The following is a 16,790-nucleotide window of genomic DNA, read 5'->3' as shown; positions in this document are numbered from 1 at the left end:
AAGTATCACATATAATTCCCATCTACAAAGGCAGCCCCTCCACAGAACTAACCAATTACCACCCCATAGCTATTCTCTCTCCACTCTAAAAAATACTAGAGAGATGCATACACTCTCAGGTCTCAGACTGCCTCCTTACTAACAACCTCCTTTCCAATACTCAGCATGGTTTCCGACCAAACCATAGCACCACCACTGCCTTACTCTCCTTTACTAACCCTATCATTCAGCATAAAAACAATGGCTATCTCTCCTCTGCTACTTTCCTAGACCTATCTAAAGCATTTGACATGGTCCCACACAAACAACTCATCTCTGTCATCAATAACCCATCCTTCTCTCAATCAGTCACCAACTGGTTTCAGAGTTACCTGTCTGACTGCCAACAATCCATTGTATGGCAGCATGACATATCTCCCCAACTACTTGTCTCCATAGGGGTTCTCCAAGGATCCATCCTTGGACCCCTACTCTTCTCTGTTTTCACCAATAATCTAGCCTCTGCCACCAAACATGGCACACTCATACAATACGCAGATGACTCAACCATCATCTGCTCAGCCCAGTCCCTACCCAAACTGCAAAAAGTCACACAGGAAGCCTTTTCCTCTGTTGAAACTTGGTTATCCGATGCCCAATTAATACTCAACCCAAACAAAACTAAACTACTCATCTCCCAACCTACCAAACATACTCAAAACAACTCTCACTTTAACATCATAGCAAAAGACAACACCACTATATACCCAACTGAATACACCAAATTGCTAGGAGTGGAAATAGACAGTAAACTAAAATTTGACATTCACATATCCATGGCCATAAAAAAAGTCCACAAAAAACTAGGAGTGTTATACAGAAATAAGCAACTTCTCACCAAAACAGCAAAGATTTCAATAGCAAATTCCCACCTTATCTCCACCCTACTTTATGCCTCTCCAATATATACCAACCTAAGGCAATGCGATCTAAACAAGCTAGAGACCTGCTACAACAAAATCACCAAATTCGCCACAGGGGCATCCTACCGTAATCACCACTGTCTCTCACTTGCTGAACTGGGCTGGCTTGATCTCCCTCACCTCCTTCAATGGTATCAGCTCTCACTCACCCACAAACTAGTAAACCATTCACTAAATGTCCCATCCCTCCAGAATCTACTCCAACCCTATTGCACCACCAGACCACTAAGATCCAGCAACAAAATCACTTGCAGATCACTAAAACCAATAACTCTGCTGGTGAAGCATTATTCTCTTGCGTCATAGCTAAATTATGGAACTCCCTCCCACCCACAATTACCTCCATACCATCATGCACCCACTTCAAAACTTTACTAAAAGCGCACCTAAAAACATGCTGGCTATGCCCTTGCAACTCCCACTCTATCACCCACCCCATCCAACCACTACCTTTCTTTCCACCCCACTGACTACCTTGATTATAGCAAGCTCAGATGCTCATAAGCATAGTACTTATTATACAGCAGGAACTTCTTATTGTAACATTTGTTAATGTCTGTTATGTACTTCGCAGATAAAGATTCTAGTTGTCTACTGATGTACTATGTTCTTCATCTGTAAATATGTAATTAATTGCTATGTTAAATTGTTAATCGCTATGTAATCCAATGTAACTACTGTCTGTTTATTTTAACTGTGGAGCTTTTCTCGCCGGGCCTCTGCTGAAAATGGACGACCTACATCCAGTCGGACACTCCCGGTCAGCAAATGTAAATTAATAAATAAATAAATAGCATGCTCTTCACAACACTGACAATCATGGACCAGTACTGTGTGGATAGAGTCACCATGCAGGAGCTGGTTGAGATGTGTTCCCCTTATTAGCAGACCAGTAGAATGGGTGGGGTACCTATTCTTGTGGATACCAAAGTATGTGTGGCTTTGCGAATACAAGGACCTGGGAGTATCCCAGTGGTCTGCCTAAAGGATAATGCACCGGTTTCTTGATACAATGCTAAAACTGAAAAAAAGGATTTTTGCAAAACTTGCTTCATCTGTTCCTTCTGCTGCAAGATGCTTCTTCCACACCAACCAGGTCACCAGATGCATGACACACACCAACCTTCTGGACCAGCCATTCATGTCCTGTTTCTGTACCCCTGACCCTCCTTCCTCACATTATTGCAAAAAAATAGAAAAATAAATAAATAAATAAAATAAAATAATAAATAAATCATAGCAAATTGTTTGCTCCAAACATAGCAGACAGTTGCTACTGTTTATATCCTGCCTATATGGATTGCTATGGCTCTCGGGTTTTAGTTTAAAAGTAAAAATATTTTTCTTTTTTATACAACAAGGACCCTTTTATTCCTACAGTGTTCGGTATCCCGAAGGTACATAAAGACTTATTAGAGTTACCTTACAGGTTAATTGTGGTGGCCCAGGGAATAAAGACCTACCTCTAGTGGTCTATATTGATAGAAAACTAAAATTCTTATTGAACCACAATCCAAATATTTTACGAGATTCTTGGGGCATTTTGGTCAAATTAAATAATGAGTTACTAAAAGAAAGAACTTGTTTTCTTCCTGTAGATGTGGTAGACCTTTTTTCATGTATCTGTCATGAAATAGAATTAGAGTGGTTTGAGGAAATGCTTTTGGAACGCTATTTCCTTGAAAGAACAGCGATACATTTTCTGGTAGAACTGATGAACTTGGTGTTGAAGAACAACTTCTTTTTAAAGGGGAATATTACAAACAATTGAGTGGGATAGCTATGGAGGCAGCATGTGCCCCCATTTTTGCCAACATAGTTATGTTAGCCTGGGAGAAAAGGTTTATTAGAAATTCTAACCTCACCCACGGTTGGTCATGACATGTTCTTCATTTGGAGAACCGATCCTTTTGAAATAGAGGCATTTGTAGAATATTTAACTAACACCACTGACTTTTTGAGATTTACGTATAACATCAATCCACAAGTCATACACTTTTTGGATGTTCACCTGACTGTGGATAATGGGGTGTTGGTGTCTAGTATATACAGGAAAGAGACATTTTCCAACTGCTACCTGCATTACACTAGTAGCCATCCTATGCAGTGTAAGGAAAAACCTAGTGAAGGGTCAGTTTATTAGGGCCACCAGGATGGTTTCAGATGGGAAACTGTTCGAGAAGAACTTGAAATGATGATGATGTTCCTGGATCGGGGATACCCTCTAGACCTGATTAACTCACTGAAGGCAGAAGTGGTGGAAAACAGGGAGTCAAGATTTCAGTGCATCATAGGAAAACCTGACCTGATGAAAAGTGTAAGGTCACCCAATCAATCAAAAGGGGAAAAGTTCCATCATGGGATGACCATAAATTTTGATGGTTTTGCTATTCAGGTGAAACAGATTATAAGCCATAATTGGGCTATACTAAAAACAGATGAGGAATTATATCAGCATTTGGGAGACAAACCCACCTTTACATATAAAGTACATAACCATATTAAGGAAAGGTTGGAGAGAGGTGCACTTGAGGTGACGCTATGTACTACTAAGTTTGGCAGCTGTAACTATTGTCAATACATTGTTGACAAGAAGGAGGTTACTTTAAAAATGCCAGTCGAACAACTGTTACATTTAGGAAAGTTAATTGCAACTCAATTGATTTGGTGTATATGGCATTGTGTAACCAGTGTCTCTCTTTCTATGTACGCATTGCCAGTCTTAGGCATAGGCCAACTAGGTGGCTCCCTAGGACACCGCCCTAGCAGGGGCACTTTTCCTGAATTTATTTGGTGTAAGTAGACCAGGATGGGGCACCAGGTGTTGTAGGGGGGTGCTGTGGAGCCCTTTTGCCTAGGGCACCAGTTGACCTAAGGCTGCTCCTGTATGTAGGAAAGACAGAGAGGAAACTTGTGAAAAGGATTTATGAGCACTTGTATGATGTGAGAAAAACTAATCTTAACAATGCTTTATTTAGGCACTCATTAACATGTACTAGTTTTAAGAAACTTGTTTTTGGCATACTAGAAATAGTCCCACATGATGTCAGAGGAGGTGCCTGGGAAAACAAATTGGAATATAAAGAACTCCTTTGGCAACTTAGATTGTATGCAACATTAAAACCAGGTTTAAATGACCATGTTTCTATTAACTCGGTGCTGAAGATGAGGGCAGCTAAATTATGAATTTTATTTGGCTCTCTAACATGGTTTTAATTAAGGGTTTGTTTATATAAAATAACATCTGAACAGTTTTTGTTTTTTTATTATATGTTGCTAGTTAATTATGTTATATTAATGAAGTTAGGTTACTGATTGGTTTTGAATTTTAATTGAATGATTGTTTTTTAATTGCTGGTCTTATTTAATGAGGAGTGGAGCAAGTAAAATTTTAGTTCTAAAGAAGTCCCAGTGTAAGATGAAAGCCCTTAACTATTTGGTGGTTTGTGTTTGCTCCAATAAACTTGATACTATTATTCCACAGCTTCGTGCTTGGGTCAACGTGGACTTTTTATTATTTTACTGGTTTATGTATAGCCATACTTTTTGCACACATTTTTTGGTTAATAATATTTTTCTTCTAAAATGTAGGAAGCAGTTGTTATAGTTTATACGGGTCTATATTAGAACACCGAACATTTGAAATGTCGAGTGTTCTAATATCGACCCGTTTTCAACGAACGCTGAAAATATCGAAGAAACAGGAAACCGAATTCTTTCCTAGGGAAAGAATTTGGTTGTCCGTTTCTGTTGCTTCGGCATTTTCAGCGCTCTGGTGGAAAGTTACGGGTCGGGTTCAGGTAATTGTGCGATTGTGTGGATGTGTGGGTTAGGGCGTGGGTCAGGTAAGTGTGCGATTGTGTGGACGTGTGGGTTAGGGCGGGTTAGGTGAGTTAGGGTTAGGGCGTGGGTGAGGTGACTGTGCGATAGTGATGGACCTTAGGGTTAGGGTTTGGGTTAAGGTAAGTGGATAGTTAGTGGTGTATGTATAGTTTAGTATAGTTTAGTATAGGATTAGGTGTAAGAGCTTAGGTGTATGTGTGTGGATTGCTGTTTGTTTGGTGTGCTTGTGTTGTGTGTATGTGTTTTGGAACAGCAAATGTTCTCCCTAGGAAAGAATTTGCTGTTCCGAATGTTCGATGTTTTTTTTTTTCGATTGCTAGGGTTCGATATTAGACCACTCGACATTTTGAATGTTCGGTGTTCTAATGTAGACCCATTTATACCCTGCACAGAGCACTACAGCACTCTGGTAATTCAAGTATTAGTTAAAAAAAATGTTTTTTTTTTTTACTTTTAAACTGTAGCAAGCAGTTGCTCTTGTTTATACCACACATTCAAGGGCAGGAGACTTAAACCTCGACACGGCTATTAATAGGACGTGCTGGAGGGATAGATTCATCACCCAAAGACTCCCTATGCTGTGGAATAAAATCCCGGTATATGTGAGGCAGAGCACCTCGCTGGCCTTGTTCAAGAGAAATCTTGACCAATGGATGGGAGATCGCAGATATACCCCAGGGATTACCTCAGTGTCACTGCTCGACAGAGGCACAGCAAAATAATGGGTATAGTTCCCCATACTAAAGGGGTGGCGTAAGCCACAAAACTATGGGCTAGGCTTGTAAATGCCCTCGGGCAGATAGCCTAGTATGAACCTATGAACCTATGAACATAGAGGGCTTCAGTGCTCAGATTTGACTGCAAATGCAATACTAGCTTTTAAAAGGCAGTATTGCACTAAAGAGTGATCAGGATGAGGAATGGTCGATTGCACACCCCAACCCTTTGTTACTTGGGTAGCCTATAGCTGATGTACAGTGTGACCAGTCTACAAATGGTAGGGCACAGTCTGAGTGAAGGTTTGCATGCAACACTTCTCATCAATAGCATGGCTAGGGCAAGGCGAAAGGAATTGGGTGGGGAGGACCACAGTGTCAAGTGTCATCCACAGGCGTGTGTGTGTGTGTGTGTGTGTGTGTGTGTGTGTGTGTGTGTGTGTGTGTGTGTGTGTGTGTGTGTGTGTGTGTGTGTGTCTGTGTGTGTATGTATTGTTATGCTTGAAACAAACTTGGTGCTGTGGGTGTCAGATGTATGGGGAAGAGGGTGCACTGGGCAGTGGGGGACACTGTCTCCATTGTTGTACATGTGTGTGGAGCTGGACCTTGTAGATGTGTGCACGTGTGTGTGTGTATGTGTGTGTGTGTGTGTGTGCGCGCACGTGTCTCTGTCTGTCTGTCAGTTTGTCTACTGGGACACAACCACAGTATATTTTGCAGCATTGTGGTGAGATCTTACAGACAGGTCCAGGGCATCTGGCTTCCTTACTTTAGATCAAGGCATGTAACTTTGATTTGCTTTTCATTCTACAGATTGTCAAATGTCCACTTTGGTAACTGTGTAAAATATCACAAAAAACATAGAGGAACAGAAAGCAGTCTATAACTGTACCCTACAGTGTAAGAAGAAGTTAAGTTGAAGAACATAACTGGGGCAAAATTTCCCAGCTGCTCACTAACACATTACTACTCCACACTGCTTGAGAAATCTTATCTTACTTAGGTGCCTTACCTTCAACTACTTCTAACTTTTTTCTACCACACCATTTCAGGAAGGGTCAATTATATAACTGCTACTCAATGTGTCTTAAACCTGAATGCAATGTTATGTATATATAACTTTGAAAATAATGTTATGCTTTGTAAAGTGTTTTATAATAAGTTAGTACTATATATGCTAAATGCTGGTATTGCTTATGACTGTAATCTGCTTGAAACTAGCATTTACTAAATGTTCAGTGTGTATTATTATCTTGGAGCTTTTCTCCCCAGGCCTCCACTGAAAATGGACATGTATCTAGTCGGACTATCCCGGTCAACAAATGTAAAATAAATAAATCTAAGGCTACTGGTTCAAGTCTGCTTTAAGGAGTTTAAGTTTTTTAATATTGCAGTACTAGTGGTCCTTTTCATAAAATCATCTAATTTAGAGTGTTGTTATTATTCACTGCATAAAATCTAAGTTATAGACTAAATGATCAGATTTAGATTATTATTATTATTTTTACTGTGTAAAACCTAAATTATAGACTAAACTATGTATTTATTTATCCTCCCTATTTAGGTTTATGGAGACTTGTGGTCATGAATTTCCCACAGTCAAGATTTTAGGCTGAGGGTGACAGTGCAGCTCTGAATCTTTTTATGATATTTTATAGGGTGAGGGTGGAACAGTTTGGCTTTCAGTGTTGTATTATGATATTCTGTTTAGTCACTGACACGGACATTTGATGTACTCTGTATGATAAAATGAAGCTTAACTTTACATACTATGATCTGAAGTTAGGTTCCTCAGAGCATCCACAGGGTGTGTGTGTGTAGTGCAGACTGTGAAAATTCCCATCCATTGGGGCATGCCCCTCCTGTGAGAGTCAGAGGTACTATCCAGCCGTTGCATAGAGAAAGGAGTGCTGTGTGAGCATGGGTGATGACCCACAATGGGCATCACTTTGACATGAACTCCATGCTCTCATTGATGTCTATGACTCCCCTCCCCCACTGTATGGTGGAGTAGAAGTGGTGTATCTGATAGTGGCTTCCCCCTTTCATGGCATCCCTTTCTACTGAACGCAGAGGTGGAGCAGCCACAGGATGTGGGTTTGCTATGTTGTTTAAGTGCACAGGGATAGCTGGGTTGTGCAAGTTTTCTAATGAGCAGGTACCATCACACATATGAGATGTGCTATCCATTAAACACCTACCACTCTCAGCATGGACTGAGTCTGTCCGTCTATGATGGGCCTGCACATTATTCATTGAGATGCAAACATCTTGACAGTAAGCTCAGGTGGGGGGCAGTACCCATGGTGTCTGCCACTAATGAGATAACATCCAAACCATGTATTCCCCATGCTCAATAGAGCATGTGGCAATCAAACAGGAACTGCAACACAGGGGAGACATCCCTTCCTGAGTAGACCTGTCCATGACTTCCTGTCCTTCTGTCTGGGGTAGGTTCCACAGGCATAGAAGATATGTAAACTGACTGAGGTGGGCATCTGAACTCCGTATTTCTTTATACAAACTGACACCATGTTCCCTAGCCATGCCAAAGTTTGGCTGCCATCGTTGTCAGACTCTGAGTCATCTCTGACATCACGTAGTGGAATAATTATAGTGGAGGAACCTAATAAAATGTCACCTGTGAAGAACCAAAGGAAAAAAAACCTAGAATAAATAAGACCTGTCACCATTACCTGAATCCTGGTAAATGAATGAATACTGTTGCCTGCAGATGTAGGACTTTATAATTGCTACCTGACCTTGTACAGGTGGTGTTCTACTGTGAAGCCCTGATTTTGGTATGAAAAAAAATGATACTGCCTTTAATTCATACTGCACAACACAGTAACTCAGAATGTGGGCTACTTGTTAATGTAAAGACTTACATATCTGGGACATCCCAAACAGAGATCCTTGGAGAGTCATTAAGCTCAGCTTCAATATCCAGGACTCCGCCATGGTGCCCCGATGATTCAGAACTTCCATGTAGAGACAACGCAACTCCTTCTTCTCTGCTATCTGTGGGTTAGTTGGCATGCTGCCTCCCATCACCCCCAGTTACTTTGACAGGGGGGGTGAAATGAGCTTTTCTAGCAATAACCATATTGGTAACCCAGCGTTTGACTTGCCCAGTAATTTCTGCCCTTACCACTGAGAGCATTTATGGCATCTCACCAGGCACAGTCATGAAAGAGCCATTCAGATTTCTCATGGCTAGTCATCTGCCAAATATGGAGACGGAGAGCCTGCAGCAAGATCTTATTCTTTGCATGGGAGAAAATGTATTCCCCTTATTCACTCTTTCTTGGCATCCTTTTGCAGAAGGAACAGAAAAATGGGTGTGAGGATAAGCACATCAGTAGGTATCATAGAATCTATGAGTTATCTGTCTGCTTCAGGTAGGTGTCATTATTATACGCACATCGTACATCTGCATACACATTGATAGTGTTTGTTTACCTCTTCTGCACTGCCCTTCCCCCAAAAAAGAAGTGGCATTGCAGAGCCATAGCTGGCTCATCTAGTATGCATTGCCACTCACTGATCTGGTGCCCCTCCTAGTTGAGGAGAAGAAAAAAGACACCATGCAAAGCGGTGAAGACAGCATTGCAGTTCTGACCACAGAAGCAGTATCTAATGCCAGGACTCTGTAACACCTTTCACTCCCTTTGCCCCAGCCTAGCTGTGCTTCTGTGACATTGGACAGACACCACATCAATTCTGCAGGAGTCTGTGTCAGGCAATGGCCTGCTGCAACATTGCACAGTTGGCTGTCATCCACTTGATGAGTGCCAGTGGTGCAGACATTCCAGATGCCTTGCCTTTGACATCAGGGAATTGTAGCCACAGATGACTAATGTGACTATGTATGCAGACAGGTGCAGTGGCTGGTGATACAGACAGAAACCAGTTAAAGATAGATATACCTTGGTTTCACAGTAGATACCTCAGTAAGTAGAAGGAAGCTGCATGTTTCTGCCGCACAGTATATCAAGCAAATACTCGGATATATGTATTTATGGATTACAGGTGTGTTGATACAAACTGGACTGTCATTATTCTTTTTGTGGGAGAATACATTACTATCTGTAATGCATCTAGCTAGCATCAAGTGACCAAAGTAGACACACGTAACACAGTCTCTCCTTCACTTGTTGTCCAATTGTATTCAATTATGCTGGTGTATCCAGCATAGTATGTACAGAACAGTATCCTTACCCCCTCTCCCCTCCAAAAATGCAACAGAGACTGTCAATACAGCACAGATCAGCCATGAAATGTTATAATGGGATTAAACTGCTCATGGTCGACTTGTCGGGACGGGTAGGTGACTTGCACACAGGGGAACAAAACATAATATTGTACAACTAACATCTGTTGCATTACTACCATAGTTTAAGTTGATAAGGCAACATATTAAAACAATTCCATGCTGTAGAACTGCTGACTTACACTCTTCCGTGGCAAGGTACCCCCCCTTGCTGCTTAAAAACCTCTCAGTACTATATGTGAATGCAACTTAACTTACAAATTAAAAAAGATTTCAATAAGGACGATAACTATGCAGTTATCAGCAAACATTTTATGAGAAGGCAGCAAGTAATTACAACTTTTGAAGTGTATTTTTAGAGAGTGTAAACAAATCGCCTTTTGTAAAGTAACATTCTTTGTCAGTTCCACAGGTCTGGGAGACTCCTTGCTTGTAATCTTCTGTGCACAATGAGGCTCATATTAGCTTCCAGGGTTTATACTGCATAAACGTGAGGCTTACAGCATAGCAGTTATGCTAATTAGGTACCAACTAATGAATGTGGCTGAATAGCTGCTTCCATGTTTTGTGCCTGTTGGCCGTGTCACACTAAGGGACTCTCTCAGACTCATGCACTTGCGTTAATACCTGTGAAGGACCCTTAGCATGTGTGGGAAGATCAGTGACCCTTACAGGGACACGAGGAAACGTATGTTACTTTTGTATCCAATGGAAGTGTTAAAGAGCAAAACTACTTTCATGGTTACACAATACACATCTATCACACACTTTTCATGGCATTTTTCACACTTTAGCAACCACCTGCCATGCCAAAATTTTGTGCACTACATAATACTCACACTAGAAAGATGAGTGGTACATGCCAAAAAAGTAAATGGACACGGATGCAAGAGGCCTACGAAAGTTCCCTGGAATATGACCTTATTTGTTTATTCTTTTATTTTTCATTTGTTGACCAAGGTACAGCATTGATTTGTATGGGCCAGTTTGAGGCTCAGCCTGGGGTTAACAATCAGTCTCATCCAAACATTAGCATAAATATACACAGTACATAGATGCATATACATAATTTGATGATATTCACAGGATACAGTGTAGACACATAAGACAATGCATGGCATATTGTGAAAGATTATGACAGTAATGAGAGTAAAAGCCTAAGAGAGGAGTTGGAAGTAAGAGTATGGAAATTAAAGAGAGAAGGGGGTGTGGAGAACATACTGCCGTAATGGTATGAAGTTATGCACTGAGTGAGGCAGGTCTCATTGATGGTGCAGCAAAGAAAAGACATAGTTTCCTTTACCAACTGCATAAGGACCACAGGGGGTACCTGACTGGTGAATCTATGAGGATCCACAATACAAAGTGGATGTGTAGCACAGTCTTGCCAAAGCAGCATCTCATGGCACTGGTGTTCCTCATTCTGGTGAGCAGTGCAGGCACCATGACAATGACCTGAAAGGACACCATCCTGAACCTCTTAGCTGGTCTGAGAAGAGAACAGACAATGTATTGTATATATCTGTCTTGTCTGCACAGCCACACTGGTTGTCTGATTAATAAATGTGCTTATTATGGGAATATAACGTAATGATTTGTTTTCCTTCCAGCTTGGGAAGGTATATCAGAGAACAGCATTTTATGATGGAGATAAATGGAGAGGCATGCTAGGTGTGGGAGTGCATATTATTTCTTTTCATTTGGTAATTAACTTTGCATCCAGAGTGCCTTCTTTGCTACATGTCAGTGGCATACAAGATTGTGGCCTGTAAAGATAATGCTGACAGTCTTAGGGTATGTGTACGCATTCTCTGGAATTCTAAATATTAGAGTTCTACAGCTTATCAGCATGTGTGACTTCCCAGTGTTATTGTTGTATGCATGCTAGACTTAGGGATGGTATAGAGAATAAGTACAGCATGACAGCGGTGCATAGCATTACCCCTGAATAACTGCTGTGTATAGGAACACTATTAGTCCTTCACACAAGTTCCACAGCACACCTGGACATGCACATATCAGAAATGCTTTCCAGTTTTCTTCCTTTTCTTATAGCTCATCCTAGCATAGAGATAGTTCTATAATACACACAGACAGTTAGTGGCATTACACTAGTACATAGCTTTACTGCTTTAGTAGTATGTAGCGATTTGATTTTTTGCTATGCAGTCTTATGCATGCGTTCAGTTTTTCTCTCTTCCCTTCCTTTGTTGCTATCCTTCTTTAGTAATCATTTTCTCTTTATTATTTTCTCTCCATGTAAGTTTTCATTTTGTACAGCAGTTGCCACATATGTGCCAGTGCCACAGCATGTACCTCCAGCCCCCCAGTGGGCCCAGCCATCCCCTTCACATACCCACCTGTAATCCAGTCTGCCTTTCTGGAGGGTGTAGTGGGGGTAGACAAAAAGCTATGTCTTCTGCCTTGATAGTGATTCACCAGCTTGGAGCACCATTACTGCCTTCAGGGGACTACCAGGGGTGAGGAATTTTTGCATGCAAGGAGTTGGTAGAGATGATGGTGGATTTGATAGACCAGTGTCTGAAGGCCTGCATCAACCTCAGAGAAAGGGTCTTCTTGTGGCTAACATAATTGTATCACTGCTTTTCCTTGCCATCACCACCTCCTCAGTAGGGTCAAATGGCAGTCTGAAAAAGAAGGTCATTCCCAGCCTAACTCCATCTTGGTATTCCTCTCCTTTTTGTGTCACTGCCCTTACCTGTTTGTTGCCCAATTCTTCCCATCATCAGTGTCCTCCCTTTGTGCATCTCTAAATCTACTGTCTCCCCCAGTCTTTATTGTGAAGAAATTCCCTGGCAGTCTTTGTCTCTGTTATATGCTTGCACATTTGACAGTGCCCCCACCTCTGTCCCACACTTTCTTGGCATACCTTCCCTTACATCCTTTTCCAGCTTCCTTCTAAAAAAAAGTGGGGATATGTCCCAGAAAAAATATACTCGTCCTCCTGCTCCCCACTTACATTCTTACCTTCCCTTCTCCCCTTGTATATTCTCCTCTATTTGTTTCCCATTTTTCTATTGTCCTACACACCCATTTCCACCTCTTTTATGGTAAGGAAAACAAAGGCAGATTTAAGCATTGTAGTGGGCCCTTTAAAGTGCCGTGCTTGTTTTCCCATTTTGTCATGAATTAGTGGTTGTGCACATACTGAGATGCATGCATTCTTTGTGTTCGTCTATTTTCTATGTCATACTCATAGCCCCAACTGTGTGATTTCCTCCTTCACTGCAGGTTCTTTGCCTTTCAGTAGTTGATTTTCTAATTAACAGCAAATTAGGCTGTGAATGTCCACCTTGTTAATTGATAATTAACCTTGTGCCACATCATGTATGAGCTGTATCATTGTAAACACAGTGTGATCATTCTAATGATGTTTCTGAATCCCAAAATTTGTGGATTCACTCTCTCTTTTAGAGTTCTTCTTTCCTAGCTTCCTGTCTAAGCAGGCTCTACCCAGCCAGCCATCATTCTCTTTAAACATCGAGGATACAAATATTGTTTCTACAAAAAGAGAAAAAAACACAGACATGCCACACACCTTTACTCACACAAAGCAAAGAAATAAGAGTTTTTACAGGGGTAAAGTCTTTTTCTACCTGCACATTGGGAACATTCCTCCTTCTTAAATATATTAACTCTATGACTGCACAACCATGCCGTCATGGAGAAAGGACAAACATCTCTGTGAGAACAATTCTTCTTACACTCCATTCTGGTGCACATGACAGCATATTCATACTACACCTGCAGTTATATATATATATATATATGTATCTATATATATATATATATATATATATATATATATATATATATACACACACACACACACACACACACACACACACACACACACACACACACACACACACACACACACACACACACACACACACACACACACACACACTCCATAATAACCTTCCTTAACTGAAACCCCTCAAAAACTATCCAATACCTCACAATGATATTGTGCAAATGTTCATCACTCACAATGTAAAAATCTTATAAAGGCACTCAGACAGCACCATGGCTTATACTCCAATAAAACTGTTGCTGACAAGACTGCAGCCGATAACTTGATGTATTTTTGCTGGATGCAGCCATTTAAGAACCATAAATACTTATGCACTTCAAAAACAGATCACCACAGGCTCCTAATGCTTAATTGTAAAAACAAACTTAATTCCATCACTAGTGCATTCCTGTCGAACAGACACAATTCATCATTCTCCAATACCAAAAAAAGTTTAAAAAAATCGTATTTATTGAAAAAAGCATTTATATCAATATGTTAATCCATAAAATAGCATTATCATTACAAAAAACAGGAAAAAAATAATACATTTTTCATTGCAGCATCAGATGATCTATTTACTCTGCTTGATGACCTATAGAATAATTTTCCTAACACTGCCCTACTTCCACAAATCTGCAGATGAAGTAACACAATAATCATACCTTCTGCTCAGTCACAGACAATCCTTATTAGGTTATCATGAGCTGGATTCAGAAAACTTTGCCACAGTCCAATGAGCAACTTTGTGTGATGCATTGCCACATGCAGGGTGTGTGTGATTCAGAGACACATGTACCACTAGCAGGAATGACATACAACAGGGTCAGGAGTGGCATATGCTAATGGTTGTATAATGACATGGTATTGAATAATATTATTAAAATGAGTAACCTGGCAGATTCAAATAATGCAAAACAAGACAGAGGTGTGATTCATAAATGTATAGAAGCTGTCCTTCAAAGTTGTGCATTCCGTGTAACAGAAATTAGATGACTGTTCATGTTCATGCTCAAAGAATTACTAGATAATGTTAGGGGTTACCACCACATTAGTAAATGTGTAATCACAAGAAACACCCCCAGGAGGTGTTATCTCATCTGACTGCGCTAAACATTTCACGTACTCCATGAGACCAACGTTGTGGACCAGTACTGTCTGGATAGGGGCATCATGGAAGACATTGTGGACATCTGTCAGCCTCATCTGCAGCCCTCTGGGAGCCATGGAGTGCCTATTTCAGTGGATACTAGGGTATGTATGACTTTTTGTATATTAGTTATAGGAATCTTTCAGCAAACTACTGGGGAGACAGTGGGACTATTTCAACCATCTGCTTCAAAAACACTCTATCAGTTTCTTGATGCCATGCTTCAGCATGTGGGGATCATATGTGGTTTTAATACATCACAGAAAACAATGGGAACACCATGTGGAAATTCTATGATATAGTCCATATCCCTCAGGTACTAGGGGCCATAGATTGTATTCATGTTGAAATAAAGGCACCACCTGGTGAACTGGAAAAGAGATACACAAACTGCAAATGGTATTGTTCCATCAACTGCCGGGTGGTGTGTAATGCACAGGGTATCATGTAAAAGGTGTTAAGCAGTTATCATGACTCCATCATATGGCAAACCTGTGACCTGTACTAATGTTTCGTGAGGGTGACTTCGTCCAAGGGCATCGTGTTGGTGATGCCAAATATACCCTGTAATTCTGGTTGATGACGTTCATCATAAATACACAAATTGAAACAGACCAGGGATACAACCATGTCCAATCACTAACAAAAACATTACTGAGCATGTGTTAGGCTGATGAAGGGATGCTTTTGCTTTCTGGGTTCATCTGGTTGTGCCCTGCAGTATAACCCTTGCTAGTGTGCAAAAATAGTTTCGGTGTTTATGATGTTATACCATATCATACTTATGAGGCAGTTACAGCAGGGTGGACACTTACAGGATCAAAGGTCCCAAGCACACCTTATAGTGATAGCTGAATCAGACAAGGAGTCTATGGAGAAGCCAGCAGCATTGGCTGATTATGCCAGATATAGTCGGGCACAGTATACTATGGCACTGGCAAAGAAGTAGCAGTTTTCTCATAGCTTCAGAACATAGTAGAACAAGTAATGCAGGTACACCACAGTAAAAGTGATGCATGCAAAACTAGGACCAAGCTGTGCTTACCCATGAATAGGATGGCCACTTGTGCATCAGACATAGGCAACCCAAGTAACACAGTACAAAGGGCAGGATACAGTTACCATCATTTGCACAGGTGGTAGAGGGAGCACATGTGTGGATGTCTTTTCACAGGAAATTTTTTGAGTGCTGAGGATAATTAAAAGAAACAATGCTTTTGTGTGTATGGGCTTTTAGAATGTGCGTGTGTGTGTGTGTGTGTGTGTGTGTGTGTGTGTGTGTGTGTGTGCGTGTGTGTTTCATTGTAAAAGGCTTTGTGAAGGGACACTGTCACTGGAAGTGTGTGTGCGTCTGTGTATGCGTGATTGACTGTGGGATGTGGTATTGTGAGTAGCTGTCTGCCTGGATACATCCTTCAGCAGTAGTTGCAGCACTGTAGTTCAATGTACTGGGCAGGTCCAGAGCATGCATTATAGAGTTTTGAGCATCTCATGCATGCACCCAGCTATGAAAGCTAACTCTACCAGGAATTACGCTGGTTCTAATACAACCCTGGCTAAATGTCGGCATGTTATATTACTATGTGTCATACCTGGGATGAGATATGCCACTGCCCCATCTGCTATGACCACAGGGACATCCTCTCATGGGTGTAGAAACCTCCAGAACAGACATTGCCATGGAAGTCCCAGCACTGCAGGAGGATGACCATCATCCACACCTACAATGACTACCATCTGTGGAGGTAGTGGTGGAATGGCATCATGGATGGCTACTCACCCTTGGCAGGTGACCTTGAGAGGCACGTTCCAGTATGTGATTGACTCTATTAAAAGAAAGATACATATGGAGCATGCACTTCCATAGGTCATCAAGCACACCCTGCATCACCTTTACTAATACTGCTATGGCTTTGGTGGTGCTAGGTTATGCCTCTATGATGGCCCTGCACGTACACTAGATTGCAGCCACTGACACACCAACTGCAAGGGGAGGCCAGCAACCATGTTGTCTATTGAGCACCATTGC

Source organism: Protopterus annectens, chromosome 15.part0 (assembly GCF_019279795.1).
Source record: "Protopterus annectens isolate FY-2018-M chromosome 15.part0, PAN1.0, whole genome shotgun sequence".
Taxonomy (NCBI): Eukaryota; Metazoa; Chordata; order Ceratodontiformes; family Protopteridae; genus Protopterus; species Protopterus annectens.
Note: the sequence above shows the minus strand (reverse complement) of the source record.